The sequence below is a fragment of the Rhineura floridana genome, chromosome 18 (genome assembly GCF_030035675.1).
Source record: "Rhineura floridana isolate rRhiFlo1 chromosome 18, rRhiFlo1.hap2, whole genome shotgun sequence".
NCBI classification, from domain to species: Eukaryota; Metazoa; Chordata; class Lepidosauria; order Squamata; family Rhineuridae; genus Rhineura; species Rhineura floridana.
In genome coordinates this window covers 10,310,659-10,328,109 of record NC_084497.1, presented here as the reverse complement: position 1 = coordinate 10,328,109, position 17,451 = coordinate 10,310,659, and the positions used below count along the sequence as shown (strand labels likewise).

The following is a 17,451-nucleotide window of genomic DNA, read 5'->3' as shown; positions in this document are numbered from 1 at the left end:
GGTGTAGTGGTTAAGGTGTTGGACTACGACCTGGGAGACCAGGGTTCAAATCCCCACGCAGCCATGAAGCTCACTGGGTGACCTTGGGCCAGTCACTGCCTCTCAGCCTCAGAGGAAGGCAGTGGTAAACCCCTCTGAATACCACTCACCATGAAAACCCTATTCCTAGGGTGACCATAAGTCAGAATCGACTTGAAGGCAGTCCATTTCCATTTCTGGGAAGCCTCAGCTGCCCATTTCTGCAGATCAAGTTGCTTTTTCAAGAGCAGGTCAGTTGGCAACTATAGCCTAGTGGCAATCTTACTCAGCTTACCCCTCCACCTCTTCAGATGCAGTGAGCGTTTCTCCCCCATACACCCATCTGCAAAGCTATCATTACCTCCATAAGGGCTAGAAACATGACCTTTTAAAAATGAAAGCCCAAGTTTCCCTTCCTGTGAGCACAAAGGTTCCGCTTCATTTTAAATCCATCCTGAATTTGCAAGCCCGTTAAGTCCTCAGTCACAGGCAACATGCACGGTTGACGTTGGAGGCTCTGCTAGGGTGATCTTCCTTCCCACCTCCCAACCGCCATCTGCTGTCCTTGATTCCCAGGAGTTATTTCGGGGAGGCAAAGAACGAGTGGCCAGGAGCACATGGTGGGCTCTGCTGCTTCAGGGGGCATTGTGTTGTGTCTTTAGGGCCAGCTGTCTGCGCTGAACCCAATAAACTAGAGTGTCAGGGAGACAACAACATCTCCATGAATAAAAAGACCCAGAAAGGGCGACCTCCACCCGAAGCCATCTCCAGAAATTCAAGCTGGAGGATCCAGGCGCTCGGTGGCTACTAGGCACAATGGCTATGTTCTCCCTCCATGATCAGAGGTAGTTATGCCTCTGAATACCAGTTGCTGCCGGAGATGACAAGTGGAGCAAGTTGCTGTTGCGCTCAGGTCCTCCTTGTGGGTTTCCCATTGGTCTGGCCGGCCACTGTGAGAAGAGGATGTTGAATTAGGTGGGCCCGCTTGGACCTGATCCAGCTCCAGGGCTCTCCTGATGTTCGGCTTTAGGAGGTTAGACAAATTCCCAGAAGATGACGCTAACAGTGGCTACTAGCCATGACGGCTATGTCCTAGCCATCACTAGTCAGATAGCCTTCTTCCCTATGTTGTTATGTGCCTTCAAGTCAATTACGACTTATGGCGACCCTATGTATCAGAGACCTCCAAGAGCATCTGTCGTGAACCACCCTGTTCAGATCTTGTAAGTTCAGGTCTGTGGCTTCCTTTATGGAATCAATCCATCTCTTGTTTGGCCTTCCTCTTTTTCTACTCCCTTCTGTTTTTCCCAGCATTATTGTCTTTTCTAGTGAATCAGGTCTTCTCATTATGCATCCAAAGTATGATAACCTCAGTTTCATCATTTTAGCTTCTAGTGACAGTTCTGGTTTAATATGTTGCAACACCCAATTATTTGTCTTTTTCACACTCCTCCTTTTAAAGCCCTCCAAGTCATCAAGTGGCCGTCATTGTATCTTGCGCAAGCCAACAAAGTTAAGACAGAAGTGTTGCTGCGTTTAGGGCATTCAGCCTGTGAATTTCTGTCTGCTGCCTCGCTGTCAAAGCCACAGGAGGTAAGGGCGTGAGCCTCAACTGGATCAGGAAACTGATTTGCACTGGGGAGACATTTAAATCAAAAGCAGCACCAGCTGTGTGGTGTAGCAGGTTTTTAACCGGCAGGGCTTTGGGTGTATATTATGTTGGCATTTTGCTGGGAGCTGAATCACCAGTTTGGCCTTGTTTTCTTCCTTTCTATTTTTTCCTGGCACCGGGAGGAGAGGGAGGCCTCTGCTGTCATTGGGCGTAGAGGAGCAGCTGTGAGGCCTGTGTGTGTGCATGTGTGTTTTGAATCTTGGCCCCCAGCTCCTCCTCCCCATTGAGGTCAGCCTCCACCAGGGGCCTCTTAGCCAAAGGGATCATGTGTACTAACTCCAGTTTAACTCTTTGAAAGCTGGTAAACCCACCACCACCACCCCACACGCTTCTCGTGCAAGGCAGAAGGAAGTTTAACCGAACACAGACTTTCTTTTTCTTTTTAAGCCAACCTTGAATTTAACAGAAGGGTACGGGGGGGGGAGACTAAGCAGATGAAGGCAAAAAACCCCAACAACAACCCCACCCCAACATCTGGTGGCATTTATCCTGGCAGGAACTTTTTCTGGGGTACTACACTCTACTCTGTCAAATGCATGATTGGTTGGAGGCTGTTCAGCTGGGGGCGGCCGGGGAGTTGCCCCACCAAGCTCAGCCTGCCCACCGCCAGCCCCCACCTGCCAGCCTTCTTACACATGGGCAGTCAGGGGGTGGCTCCGCCTGTCATTGGCTCTGATGCCGCCTATTGCTGGTCTCCCCTGCCTTCCGCCCCACAGGGTATTCATGTAACACATGGGCAGGGGTGGAAGAAAACGCTGTAAACAACAGAAGGGTCAAAAAGGTGATGAAATGCAAGAGGCCGGGACCGGCCCTCCTGTTAGGAAGAGTGGGGTGTCGTGAAAAGGCGCCAAATTGTTAGTTATTGCATTTTTTTCTGCTCAGGTGGAAAAAGTGGTTTGGGGATTTTTCTGCCTGATCTGGCCAGCCTTGAGGGCTGTTGTAGACAGCAGTGTAGTGGCAAATTCAGAGGTGCAGGGTCCCCTTCTCTTAGTCACAGCCACACCCCTCCCCCACCTATTTTTTGCAGAGGGGTTGAGAGTGAGATCCTTGTTAATGCCTTCTCCTATAACAACAGCCATTCTTAGGAGCCAATAAGCATGAAAGGGGATAATGTTAGCTATGAGAAGAGTCTTCTCAGTGGCTGACTCAATTCCTTTCAGATTGGCTCCAATCAGCAGGAAAGGACAAAGAAGCATGCTAGAAGATTCTTCTCAGTGGCTAACACACTCCCCTTTCATGCTGATTGGCTTGCAGGATGCTGGAGACATAGGGGCCCTGCTCCCAGAAAAGTAAGGGGTCTAAGACCTCCCTCCTGAGACCCTGGACGACCACACCTCTGGTTGTAGCTTGACTTTGGGGGCTGGGTACCTTTGCCACCATCATCTCTGGTGGGTCCTGCAAGAGGGTGCTGCCTGCGAGGTGTCAGCGCTGGGGTGGTTCGCAAGAGCATCTTTGCTTGCTAAACATCTGTCAGTCAGGCCTGCAGGGATAGTCGTTGTAAGAGGGGCATAAAAAAAAGTTGGCAACCCCTGCAAGGCAGGAAAAAAAGAAAAAGGTGTGTAGGTTTGCCATCTTCCTCCCACTTCCATCCTAACAGTCTTCCTGTGCCTTTAAAAGCTAGGCGACAGGCAGATATTCAAAAGATACATCTCCATGTGGGCAGGGGGAGCTTCACCTGACGAATTTCTGGCTCTTAAAAAGGCAGAGGAGCTGCGCCAAGATTGTAAAAGGTGGCAAACCTTGCTGTCAGAGGGAATCCAACAGGTGAAGCATCTCCCATGCTGACGCGCAGTGGAAACTTCAACTGTTACATTTCTGCAAGCAAGATAGAAAGGCTGATTCTATGATGCGTTGCTCACTGGATAGGAAGGGGTTAAAGCGGCTTGCCGCACGTCACGGGCGAGGGGGAGGAGGCGGTGGGGGCGCGTCAGTAGTGACGTCAGAGCCCGGGGTTGGTGCGGGGGAGGAGGAGGCGCGCGCCGCTCTGCAGACGTGCTTGCTTGCTTGCTTGCGTGCAAACGGGGGGGGTTGCATTGCCCCTTCCCCATTTTTAAGCGCCCTCCCGTAGTTTGGCTTTGTAAATTGTTATTGAGGGCTTCACCAGAATGTTAAGTGGTTCAAAATGGCTGCATTTTTGCATATTTTTGTATTTGCATGTATTTGTTTGTCCTGGAAAGGAGAGACATTCGGGATAAGAAGTGGTGTCCAGCGTTAGTCAGAGGAGACCCATTGCAATGAATGGACTTGGCTCCCTTAGGTCCATTAACTTCTGTGGGTCTACTCTGAGGAGAATGTAGCTGAATGCAATCCCAGGTGACTGATAAGCGTAATAAATAAGTTGTATCCATCGCACTCGGAGGAGACCCATTGATGTAAAAGGAAGTCCATTGATTTTGATGGGTCTACTCTGAGTAGGACTAACATTGGATATCAGCTGCTAAATATGATAATGATATTTTAACTGGGCTACTGGGTTGTATCCAGCATTAGTCAGAGTAGACCCACAGAAGTTAAAGGACCTAAATTTGCCACATCCATTAATTTCAGTGGGTTTACTCTGCCTATGACTAATGCTGGACACAATCCTACTAGGCATGTTTTATCTTAACAAATCTGCATTCATTCCTTCAGCGCTTGTGGCCAGTTGACTGTGCTGGGTGAATGGGGAGATCCACCCGGCAGTCCCCTAAAGCTTTTGCTTCTGTAATTTTTTAAAAAATTGGGAATTTGTGGAGGAAAAAGGAACCCACGGCTACTAGGCATGGCTATGTTTGCTGTCGGAGGCAGTCTAGATGGGCCCAGCTTTGGCCTGATCCAGCAGATATGTTCCTACTTTAGCCTTTAAGGTGTCACAAGACTCTTCAGAAATTCCTCCTGCAATAGACACTCTTAACACCCTCAGCAACTTACACTTTCTATTGTAGACTGTCCTGCACATTTATTTATTTATTGCATTTATATAAATATATATATTTCTATTGGAAGGGTGGTGTGTAAGTTCTTTGTGATCTGTGCATGTCTAGGGCAGGTCTGTCCTTGGCCTTTGGCTGTGTCAGCCAAGTGGAGCCTCTCCAGGGGCAGTCTATCTCCCTGCAAAGCTCTCCCTCTTCAGGGACAGGCTACCTCTGAGTGCTGCTGGTAAGGACAAAGGGAGGGGCTTGGTTTGACTTGACAGAACTCTTCTTACCATCCTTATTAAAATAGGACTAGATAGTAAATAGTTTGTATATAATAATAATAGAAATAGATACTTTAAAATTAAAAGAAGGGGGATTAGGCGGGCTTATGGAAAACAAGCAATAGGTTTAACTATGGTTATTAGCCAAGATGGATAGTGCAGTGAACCTCCATGTACAACAGCAGTCTACCTCTGGAAACCACTTTTGTGCCCGGCTTGTGAACTTTTGGGAGGCATCTAACTGATCAACGTTGAGAACAGGATACTGCCTTGCCATGGCCCTGATTGAGCAAGACTCTTCTAAAAAATGCCCCTGCTCCACTGTTGTTAAGGGTGTCTTAACAGGCAGAGATTCATTGGTGGAAGCTTTTCCCTCTCTTCTATGCTAGGAAAAAAAGCTTTGCCTGTTGGTTTTCTGTCTGCCCTCTGCTAAAGGCACCTGAGAACCTGGATGGTTGAAAAATTTGGAAGCCGGCATTTTGGCGTTGAACATGGCAAGCCGAAAGCCCTCTGCCCTGCGGTGGTGAAGCTAGATGCTGTTAGACTCTGGAGTGGTCGTAGGCAGGGCCACCACACCATTAGGCAGGGCCACCACACCATTAGGCAGGGCCACCACACCATTAGGCAGAGTGAGGCAGCCGCCTCAGGCGGCAGCTGTTGAGAAGGGGGCACGGCGAAGCAGTGGAAGCCGAAGCCAGCCGGGGGCTCAGCCATTGTGGCCTGCCTTGCTCCCTCGAATCTAGCGGTGCTCAGGTGTGGTAGAGGAGAGAGCCTCATCCCCATCGCTAGGACCAGAGGAAGTTGCCTAATGCTAAGTCAGATCATCCATCTAGCTCAATACTGTCTGCACTGGCTGGCAGCCGCTCTCCAGGGTAACAGGGACATTGCCAGCCCTACCTGGAGATGCCAGAGATTGTACCTGGGACCTTCTGCATGCCAAGCAGGTGATCTGCCACTGAGCCATGACAAAACATGAACGGCTGTCGCTCTGGTTGGTTTCTGTATGTGGAATTAGGAGGACGGGGTGGGGGGCACTGTTTGGTTTGCATCAAGCAGCAATGTGTTTTGGGAAGCCCCTCTTCTTACAGGGGTGGGGTGGCTTTTTAGAAAGGTGGGGCATTTTTGAGCCCAAGGGCCACATTCCATGCTCGGCAACCTTTCAGGGGCCGCAGGCCAATGGTGGGTGGGCCAGCAGCAAAAACGGGTAGAGCCACGAATGACGCTACCCTTGTACAGTAGGCTTGTTCTCTAACCTCCATCCAGAAGCATTATTCGGAGGCCAAGGACCACAAACGTGCTAAGCAAAAACATGCAAGGTGGGTGATGAAGGGTGTGGGATGGGGAGAGCTCTGAGGGCCAGATAGGGAGGTCTGGAGGGCCACATTTGTCCCATGGGCCTGAGGTTCCCCACCCTGCTATAGATGGCATTGCTTCAAAAAGTGGCAGGGCAGCTCTGTTGCGTTTGGGGGCCCTCCTGTTCGTCCTCAGGGTGCGTCTGCCCCCAAGTCCTGCCCTGACAGCTTTCCTGCCTGTAATAAGCTTTTCCCCCAGCAGCTGTAGGGCCCTCTGTCTCCATCCAAGGAAGCCTGCCCTATGCCTTGCCAACAGAGCGGGCGTGCCCATTGTGGGGCTGGGTGGATGCGGGATTGTATCACAGCTGGCTGGCTGGCCAGCCGGCCTCAGCAGCTGGCTTCAATCCTATGGAGCAGCACACACCCAGGTTGAATGGATGGAAAATCCACAGGGTCTGCCTTTCAGAGGAGATGGAAAACAGGTCGAAGCCAGAGCAGAGAGAGGCATCCTCTGGTAGAGGCTTGTAGGCCAGCGCAAACTCTCTTAGGGGCTCCATGAGACTTTCCAAAGTTCTGGGAGGGGATGTGACATGCGTCACTTGTGAAGGCAGCTGACCCGTGTTAGGAAGCAAGAGTGAAAAGCGATTCTGGCCAGCGAGGACATTGCTGGGTACTGGAAAACTTCAAGGTGTGGGCCCACAGGCACAACTGTTGCACATGCGAATCGAGATGCAGAGATACAACTTTTAGAATGGAAATATCAAACTACTGGCAAGGCAACTGATTTTCCATCAAATTTGCCTCAGATAAATTCTTCCCTTCCTTTGCACCCTGTTCCCAGTAGATCACACTCAAATTAGTTCAATTAATTAATTAATATCCCGCCCTTCCTCCTAGTAGGAGCCCAGGGTGGCAAACGAAAGCACTAAAAACACTTTAAAACATCATAAAAACAGACTTTAAAATATATTAAAACATCTTTAAAAATATATTTTTTAAAAACTTTAAAAACATATTTTTAAACATCTTAAGCAATTCCATCACAGATGCAGACTGGGATAAGGTCTCTACTTAAAAGGTCTGTTGAAAGAGTAAAGTCTTCAAAAGGTGCCAAAAAGATAACAGAGACAGCACCTGTCTAATATTTAAGGAGAGGCAATTTCAAAGGGTCGGTGCCGCCACACTAAAGGTCCGTTTCCTATGTTGTGCGGAACGGACCTCCTCATAAGATGGTATCTGCAGGAGGCCCTCACCTGCAGAGAGCAGTGATCAGCTGGATATATAAGGGGTAAGATGGTCTTTCAGGTATCCAGGCCCCAAGCTTTATAGGGCCTTATACATCAAAACTAGAACCTTGAACTTGGCCCGGTAGCAAATGGGCAGCCAGTGCAATTCTTTCAGCAGCGGGTGACATGTTGGGGGTACCCTGAGCCAGTGAGCAGTCTCGCCATCGCATTTTGCACCAGCTGCAGCTTCCAGACCAACCTCAAGGGCAGCCCCACATAGAGCGCATTACAGTAATCCAGCCTGGAGGTTATCAGTACATGGGCAACAGTGGTCAGGCTATCTCGGTCCAGAAACAGTGCAGTCCTAACCCCGCCTATTCAGTCCTATTGAATTCAGTGGGGCTTACTCCCAGGTAAGTGGGGTTAGGATTGCTGTCTCGTATCCCCTCAATTGATTTCCCCAACAGATCCTGCTGCTCCGAATCATTCCAGTTCCTCTCCAGTTACCCCCAATCAGCTGTAGATAAAGGAACTGTAGGGGTGTAACCAGCTAAATCTTGCCCAGAGTAGGCCCACTGAAATGAATAGACATAAGTTAGCCATGTCCGGTAATTTCAATGGGTCTTTTCCGGGTAGGACTAACAGTGGCTGCAACCCATCATTTTTTCTCTCAAACGCTCAACGCAGTAACCCAGATCAGCCACACCTCATTCAGGTTTGCCCAAATCCGTTCTCTACCCAGGAACACTCAGGGCCCTCAGAGAGAGGTTTGAGGCCTGTGCCCAGGAGCAAAACCCCTGTTTGCGGGACTGTGCTTGACAGGAAATTGCAATTCATGGTTCCTGAGCTTGGAGCCCTGGAGCAGAGGGCCAGCTCAGTAGAGCCCCTGCTTCACACGCAGGATGTGCCCGGTTCAGTCCCTGCTGGCATCTCCTGGTCCCCTGACTGAAGCCCTAGAGAGCTGCTGCTGGTCCGTGTAGACAATACTGAGCTAGGATGTAGCAATGGACTGACTTGGTAAGAGGCAGCTTCCTATGTACTCCCCACTGGGATGCGGGGAGTGAAGGATGGACGGTTGCTGGCCTTCAAGGAGGCTGTTTCTCTTTGGAAGCATTGACTGCTGTGTCCAGCCAGAAGATGGCCATCTTCTTTTTTTTTGCATAAACTTTATTTATAGGTATCTTTATATAGAAGATCCTCCATGGCGCAGAGTGGTAAGCGGCAGTAACACAGCCAAAGCTCTGCTCATGGCCGGAGTTCGATTCCAATGGAAGGAGGAAGTCGAATCTCCGGTAAAAGGGGTCGAGGTCCACTCAGCCTTCCATCCATCCGTGGTCGGTAAAATGAGTACCCGGCCTATGCTGGGGGGTAAAGAAAGGCCGGGGACGGAACTAGCAATCCCACCCCATATGCATGGTCTGCCTAGCAAACGTCACAAGACGTCACCCTAAGAGTCGGAAATGACTCGCACTACAAGTGCAGGGACACCTTTACCTTTTATCTTTATATAACATAGAACTTTTATTTCTGGTTAAAACAGATACCCATATAAGAACACTTTGATATAACTGACCAACAACAAAAGAGGACAAAAAACGATTAAAATTAAAATAAAGTCTCTCGTTGCACTTGGCTTATTACCAAGCTGATGTGAAAATGGCCATCTGGATCACAGGAAGTCCTTCATTCCTCAGGCTGCACGCGTGGCGGGCAAGAAGCATCAAGAAGTGGCAATGAGGCAATGCATGTCATGCTTACTGGGCAACCTTGAGGAAGCTGCACTCTCTCTCTGAGGCTTACCTCCCTCACAGGGCTGTTGTGAAGATAAAATGGGGTCACAGGAGAGAACCATGCATCCTCTTGTGAATTTCTGGTGTCAGAAAAGGTGGGGTGATGAGGTCTGCTACTAGCAGTAGCAGCAGTAGTTATAGTAATGGAAAAGACAATTGCGGTTTTGCTTTTTAGTTTTAATTGCTCTTTATATTGATTTATTATTGTTGTTTTTATTTATTTATTTTTATTTATTAAATTTATTAGTCGCCCATCTGGCTGCCTGTCCAGCCTCTCTGGGCGACGTACAAAATAAAAACATACAAATACATTCAAACATTAAAAATCTCAACAACAATAATAAAACCTAGCCCACCTCAAAAGCCTGCCTGAAGAGCCAGGTCTTCAAGGCCCGGCGGAAGCTCATCATAGAGGGGGCATGGCGGAGATCATTTGGGAGGGAATTCCACAGAGTGGGGGCCACTATTGAAAAAGCCCTCTCCCTAGCCCTCACCAGTCTAGCTGTTTTAACTGATGGGATCGAGAGAAGGCCTTTTGAGGCTGACCTTGTTGGGCAGCATCCCTGATGATGTTGGAGGCGCTCCTTCAGATAGACTGGGTCGAAACCGCATAGGGTTTTAAAGGTCAAAACCAACACCTTGAATTGGGCCCAGAAAACAACCGGTTATAATTTTCGTCATCAACAGTTGCAAACTATGTTGCACATTTATTTTGACTTGGAGAGCAGTGTAAAAAATGTCTCAAATAAATAAATAAGCAGCACCTTATATTATTGTGGGCACCCCAGTCTCCAAGCAGTGAGGATCCAGGGGTTGCAGCGCTTACCCGGGCTTTGGTTTCCTTGGAAAGAAGGTCAGTGGAGACTCTGGTGTCTTATAGGATGTTGTCTTATGGCCCATCCTTGCACATGTTAATGGAGGCACTTGACAGACTTGGCTGAATCCCTTAACTTATGAATGGAACTGGTCTGACCAGTAGAGCAGGGTTCCTCCTTTGCAGAGCCCAGATCAGAGGCTGCAAAGAGGATTCATAGGCATCATCCATCTCAGTTTGGATTACTGCACTGAGCAGGGGGTTGGACTTGATGGCCTTACAGAACCCTTCCAGCTCTGCGATTCAACTCCCAAATCCCATAAAAATATCAATTACTTGTGAATATGGCAACCCCAGCAGCCAGCATGGCCTAAGGCCAGGGATTATGGGAGTTGGAGGCTAGCAACATCTGGAGGGCCCCAGATGTTCCTCATGTATGTGGGGTGGGGGTGGGAAGAATGGATTTGCCTGTTGTGAAGCTGCCAACACACAGCTTTGGATGGGGATCTGAACTAGAGCCTTAAGCAGATTTGCTGGGTTCCCATGGCATCTTGTCATAATAATTTTAAATTTGCAATGAGAGAAAGAGACGGAAATTAAAACCCTGAAAGACAACAGCGAGGTTTGCTGAAGGCTGTGAGACTTTCAAGAGTTTGGGTGGGACATCTCAGGGCTGTCAGCCTGTGGGCCGTTCTTGCTCCACAAAATAAAAATAAAAGTAATTGCAGAGCATCCCATGGGAAAGAGGAAGACGTGGAAACAAACAGGACCCCCCCCCGTTTTTTAGCACATGGAAATGTAAGTCACTTGGGGGCTTTCCAGCGTGGGTTTCATGGGCATGGGGTGTACATGTGAGGGGTGATGGCACAGCAAGATGTTTGAGAGAGGCTCATTTAGAGCAAGGGAGTCCCAAGTCCTAATTGGAGCCTTCGAAAAGCCCTGCCCACGTTCTGTGGAAAACCCATAATTAGTGGGCAGGGACAGGTTTTACGGCTGGACAGACTGGTTCAGACTTTCCTTGTTATTGAGATGCTTCTTTTATTTATTTTTAACCACCAGATCTGTGCTGGGTGCTTAGCTTGCAAGGTGAAAGGTATTATACTGCCACACCCCCAACATGAAATGTCCTATCTATGTGTTTGTTGTTATGCTGAGTTTAAGCAAGCCCTTTGTGCATGCCCAGAAGCAGGTGTCTTCATTATCATCTAAAGGGGGAGGAGATCTCCCCCAAGACCATTGGCTGTGTGCCAGAACAGGGTTAAAACCAGCAGAGTAGTGGCAAATTCAAAAGTGCAGGGTCCCTTCATGAGAGACACAGATTATAGAATAATTTGGGCAGGCTAGAATTCTGCCTTCTGCTTCTTTATCACTGTCACCTTTTGACTGTCCTTTCTCACTGTCAAGAGATATTGCTGGAATGACTGAGTTCAGTGGCTCCACGTTTATCTCCTGCTGCTACCAAACTGCTTGATGATGTAGATGGGATGCTATCACTGGGATTCACTGTCTCTTCTTCAGCAGTTACAGAATTCTCCTTCCCCACAACCTGTCTTGGCTTTTTGAAGTAAGAACTAATAAAGGCTGGCTTGCAATTCACTCATTGGGGCCTGCATAACTGACTCAGAAAGCCCTAGAGCGATAAAGAAAAACACAAGAGTTTTTTTTTAATTGCTGTGTGCATAGGACCACCCATCCCACTCTCTTTCTCTGGGGGCTTTTTTCCCCCTTATGGGTTAAGACAAAGACTGTTTTCTTTCCTAAATGAAGGAGGAATTCCCACTCTCTAAGCAGGCCAGACACTCATTTTGCATTGGAAGTTGTAGCCTTTTGAACTTTGCCACCTCCTAGAAGGTAGGATTTTCCCACCCCTTTGACTATCTCCCTGTGTCACCCCCTCCTCCTTCCACACTTACCTAGAACGATAGAACAAGAGAGAGAGGTTGTAGCCCATTCAGGCAGTTTTTCACCATCATTATCATCATGCTGGTAAAGGAACTTCCTTTGCTGAGTTTCCCTTCTTGGCTGCCATACTAAGACTCAGAGTAATTGCATTTGGGCAGAGCTTAGGAGTTTTAGGAGGAAACCAAAGCATGGAAAATCCTGATTCTAACCTTTCTAAAGGAAGTCCTTCATGCAGCACCTAGTGAAACGATGGCTGCCAACTTGGATGACTTTAAAAGAAGATTAGACAAACTAACGGAGGGTAATGAGGCTATCAATGGCTATTAGCCATGATGGCTACATTCTGCCTCCATAGATGGAGGCAGTATGCTTCCGAATACCATGTGCTGGAAACCGCAAGAGGGGCGAGTGCTCTTGCACTCGGGTCCTGCTTGCGGGCTTCCCCCAGGCACCTGGTTGGCCACTGTGAGAACAGGATGCTGGACTAGATGGGCCACTGACATGATCCAGCAAGCTTGTTCTTGTCCAGCTGCGGGGCTCTTCTGGTGTAGATGGTAGATGCGGTGGTGCTCTAAGGTAATTTTAGACAGTGGGCTTGATGGTCTTACAGGGGATCTCCTCCCCCTTTAGATTACAACGTGCATTATTTCAAATACTTTACACTGTGGTAAGCAGGCCTGGTTGGGTTTGTGGCCTTCATTCTGCTCATGTCCAAAGATGTCTGCCCGCCAAAACACTGCTGTGACAGCACCTCAACAAGACTATAAAGTACACCTTTGTGACTCTGAACTAATACACCGTCCTGCCTGGAGAGGTTTCTTGGACGGTTTTGTCCACACCGCCATGTGAACGCACATGGGGTGGGAACTGCTTTTCAATGCATTGCAACTCCCCCCCAAGAGTTAAAACAGCTGGATCTCCAACCATGTGCCCAGCACTGCACACCCTGTTTTCAAGCGACATCTGGATCCCAGCACTTGGCCAATCCATCACCCGGGCCAGGGGCCCCCTTTGCAGAAGCTGGTGCCAGCACCCTCCCTTTTGCTTCCAGCGGAGGCCGCTAAATGAAAGGCAGGCTTCCAGAGCCTTTTAATCCATCACAGGCCTGTCTTGCCTGGCACTCTCCCAGGGATGAGAGAGAGCAGGCCCTTCCCTGCTGGGGAGAAGGAGCAGGCCTTGGAGTTGCATTTCTAATTGCAAAGGCACCTGGCAATTAAAAAAAAAAACAGCCGTTCCCAGCTCAACCCCTCCAGGGAGCCTGGCAACAAGCGAGGGTGTCCAAGGCAACTAGGTTGCACCTAAGCCCCAGTGACGCCGTGGGATCATGTAGATCCCTGAGCTGCAGCAGGTTCAGCGACCGATGACGGGGCTGATGCAGAGCGATTGAGGCTCTTGCAGATTTTTTAATACATATTTTACAAATAGGAAGGGCAAAAAGAAAAAAAATTGATTTATAGTCAAGAAAGCAAAGGCCTAGCGCAGACGGGGATTGGGGGATGTCTTATAACCAGAGATGGAGTTGAAAGGATTCAGTTTGCATTTAAAGGCAAACTGATGACCAAATTTGCACTTTCCAAACCGATACGTGAACTGACACCCAGCTCTCCTTTGAAATGTGCACTTCTCAGAATTTTCTTTGTCCAGCTCCACACTAAACACAACCAAACTCAAATGCTGCTGGTGTCCATTGTGAGTGTATGAATCAGCCCAGCTGGACAATCACTGCATTAACAAACTCGACTGATCCAGCTGGTACTTACAGTGACTGACTGACATGTTCAGTGGTTACAGAAGTCAGCCAAGTTACGTATTTGTGGAGCTGGACGAAGAATTTGAATTGCTGGATAGAGTAAAGAAAACAGATCTCCACTGGCCAGTATAGGGCATTATCTTCGCTTTTTCATGGGGAGAGTGAGAGAGTTTTATGTGGTAGCTGGCTAGCACAAGAATTTGTTTTCTTTGAGCTGCACAGTAGTTTCATAAGGTGTCAGTCTCATGTTAATGTTTAAGGATACAACATAATAACATTTTAATATGTATGCAAAGTGAGTCATATGGAATGTGGTCTTTAAAAGTACCCTTTGCAAAGGTAATATTGTGTGTTATTTCCTGGCCTCTGGCAGTGGGTTATTGCTCTCAACTCCGCACCCTCCCGGGTGGATGTGAGCTGAGTAGACAGTGACGGCTTGCGTGTTGGGTTTGGACCTAACATATATAAGACCATGGTGTTGTCTTCACGACAATGATTTTAGTTTGTTTTTATGTTTTTAGCTCCTGAAGGAGAAATTCTGAACCGCGTCCAGCATACAATAAATCTACTCAGCACTAGAGCCTGTCTCTCTTTCCTGTCTTCAGTTTGGGGCTTTTTCCTTTTTGTTCCTGCTCTGTATCTGATGCCAGGGATCTCCAACGTCATGTCTTCCTCCAGATGGTGCCTCCAGCTCCCAGCAGCTTCAGCCGCCAGCATAGCCAATGGTCAGGGATGGTGATGGGAGCCATCCCAGGTTTATACCATTGATTTGCTTTTGGCATTTAAAAGTGGCAAAAATGCAGTCAATAAAGGACCTAAGTTAGTCACATTCATTAATTTCAATGGGTCTACCCTGAGTAGGGCTGTTTTTGCAAAAATTAACACAAAAATTTAAAATGTGTATATTGGGTTGTCGCCAGTGTTAGTCCTACTCAGAGTAGACCCATTGAAATTAATCAACATGACCAACGTAGGCCTATTAATTCCAATAGGTCTCCTTTGAGTAAGACATAGCTGGAAACAACCCATTGTTTGCTCCTTGTTCTCAAATAACTAGTATAGTCATCAAGGGCAAAACCTTTTTGTTTTCCCCAGGATGCATTCTTTATTTTGAGTGTTTTTATATAAATATACAGCTTGATTGTGATAAAACCTCTAAGCGGTTTACAAGAAATATTAAAATTATCAATAAAAATAGTTAAAAGGTAATTAACAATAGACTAAAAAGATCAGAGTCCTCAGAGAATTGACAGAGAAGCCACAGTGCCATCTGTGCAATCTAACAAGGCAGTTTGTTTATTTTTTCTCTCTCTCTCTGTCTGAAATCTTGAGAGCCAAAGGGCAAAGTTCTTTGCATTGGTTCTTTTAAAGCTCTGTGAGCACCACGGTAGGTAGCTGTCAGTCTCAGCTCAGCCTCTCCATCTGTAAAATGGGTTCATTGTCAGAGTCTAATTCTGCAGCCACAGATGTATAATTATTGTATATTTCTGGTGGTTTCAGAAAAGTGATATAAAGGCACGTATAGGAGAAACCAAGTTGTGCTGCTTGTTTTATTTATATAAAGCATTTTACCCCACCATTCAAACATGGTCCCATATTTGCAAAGCAACTTTAACTAGTCCTCATGTATTACAGAAATACTTTTGACAATGAAATATTAAGAACACTATAACACCTTTTATTCATCCTGGGCCTTTAAAAAGTCAGCCTCTGAAAATAAAATAATTTCTGTTATGTCAAAACATGTAACTCGCTGCCCCTTCCCCTCCAGATCAATCAGTCCCACCCCAAAAGTAAGCCCAATGCTCACCTTTGTATTTGGGCTGATGATGGCCAAAGTTATTTGGGAAAAGGCTGTAGCTCAGTGGCACAGCATCTGCTTTTATGCAAATGCTCCCAGGTTTGGTCCCTGATGGCATCTCCAAGTAAGGCTTGGAATATCTCGTGTCTGAGACAACCTTGGAGAGTCGCTACCAGTCAGTGTAGACAACACTGAGCTAGATGGACCAATGCTCTGACTTGATATAAGGCAGCTTCCAGACTTCCTTGAGCTTTTTCATTATAATCGTGAGGACTAGAATCTTGCTTTATTTTTTTTTAATAAAATGGTGGTAGAGCATCTGCTTTATATGCGGAAGACACACACACCTTACCTGAGTGGAATTTGAATGAGTCTGCACTGTAAGGGTGCCCCCAAAAGCACGTCCTCTGGGTGGACTGCAAGATGCCTTGGGGGCCAGGAGTATAAAGAGGGAATCAAAAGGGGTAAACAGGAGGTGGGCTACCCTCCTTTGATGCTGCACCCCACCAGGCAAAGAACGCTTGCAGGGAACCTCAGGCCCAGGGACTGAATACGGCCCTCCAGCTTTCTGTATCTGGCCCTCAGTATTCTTCTCCAGACCACCCCGTCCTGCAGTTACACACACAACGACAGGCCTTAGATATGGGGTGGGGAATATCGGTGGACTAAACAACTGCCCATCATGATCCCTGACCAGTGGCTATGCTAGCTGCCTGGGCGTTGTAATGCCAACATCCCAATGGCCCCTCTGTTGTCCAACATACCCTGGTGATTCATGAAGACCAGAACATTACTTTAAAAAGAAAAAAGAAAGTGGAGTTTTTACACATTTGGGATTGTAAAATAAATGCTACTGACGAGCCCATTTTACAGATGGAGAGGCTGAACTGTTGCAGAAAGACGATGGGTTAGCCCAGCTGTGTGAGAAACAGGGATTTGAACACTGCACTCTTGGGTGTAAAAGACTCTGTCCCAAACAGATTGCATGGACTGTGCCACTACGGTGACCCTCATTCCACCCTCTCCATTAGGTCTCCCAAGCACTGGCAAAGTGAGGGGAAGCGAGACTAGCAATTGCTTGCGCTAATTTAATATGATTTATTTAAAGGATTTTTTCAGCCTGGTCTTAAGCCAAGAGTGGTTTAAAATCAAGAGAGAGAGAATCCAAAGACACAACAGAAAAGGAAAATGGATGGGGAGAGGGGAGGAAAGGCGCAAGTTCAAGCTCTTCCTTAAGGGGTTGTGGCTTCAGCAGATCCTTCAAGTACTAGCACATTCCAGGCAAGCTGCTGTGAGAAGCTACCCGCTGTGTTTCTCAGGAACTGCCTGGATGTGTAATACATGATAGCCAGGCAGATGGGCGGGGTGTGGGAGAAAACAGCCTCATGGGCCAAATTAGGCCTATTTAGGCTGGTTAGCCGGAGGTTCCCCACCGGTGTGGATCAAGGGATCAAAGGGAGCACCCTTACAATGCAAGGCTCAAGCATGGGGTGTGTGTTTTTTCTTAGTTTGGGAAGGAAACAGATGGGGAACTTTTTTCAGCCCAAGGGCCACATTCCCTTGCAGTCAACCTTCTGGGGGCCGTATAGCAGTGGTTGGTGTGGCTTTAGGCAAAAGTGGGTGGAAAAATGAATGCAACTCTTTGTCTTTCTGTAACAGCCTACATTCCAACCATGCAGACGCCAGTGGCTTCACCGACCTGTCTCCCAATCCAGAAGCGTGTGACCAAGGTCAGTGAAGTAGGTGTGTGTCGTGTGTGTGTGAAGAGCCCCATGAGTCAGAGAAAGAGAGAGGTCTGAAGGGTCACACTCAGCGCGTGGGCTAGCGCATCCCTCACCCCTGTAGTAGGAACCCCCGGTCCACTCTAGCATTCTGTTCTTTTCGCTGAAGAGATCCTCCAGTATCAGGAGCAATCTACCGCCAAAGACCAGTCACCAGGGCCAAACAGTTGGGAAGGGCTGATGCTTGTTACTCCCCAGCTGCGCGCCTCTGGAAGCTTTAGGAGGAT

General features: G+C 47.8%; 1 long non-coding RNA gene across 1 annotated transcript; it reads left to right on the top strand.

The window, feature by feature from the left end:
- Positions 1-1,537: 1,537 nt before the first annotated feature.
- Positions 1,538-17,173, top strand: LOC133372891 (uncharacterized). Its single transcript, XR_009759572.1, has 3 exons — positions 1,538-1,611; positions 14,164-14,396; positions 17,103-17,173. It is a non-coding gene; the product is annotated as an uncharacterized LOC133372891 (long non-coding RNA).
- The last annotated feature ends 278 nt before the right edge of the window (positions 17,174-17,451 follow it).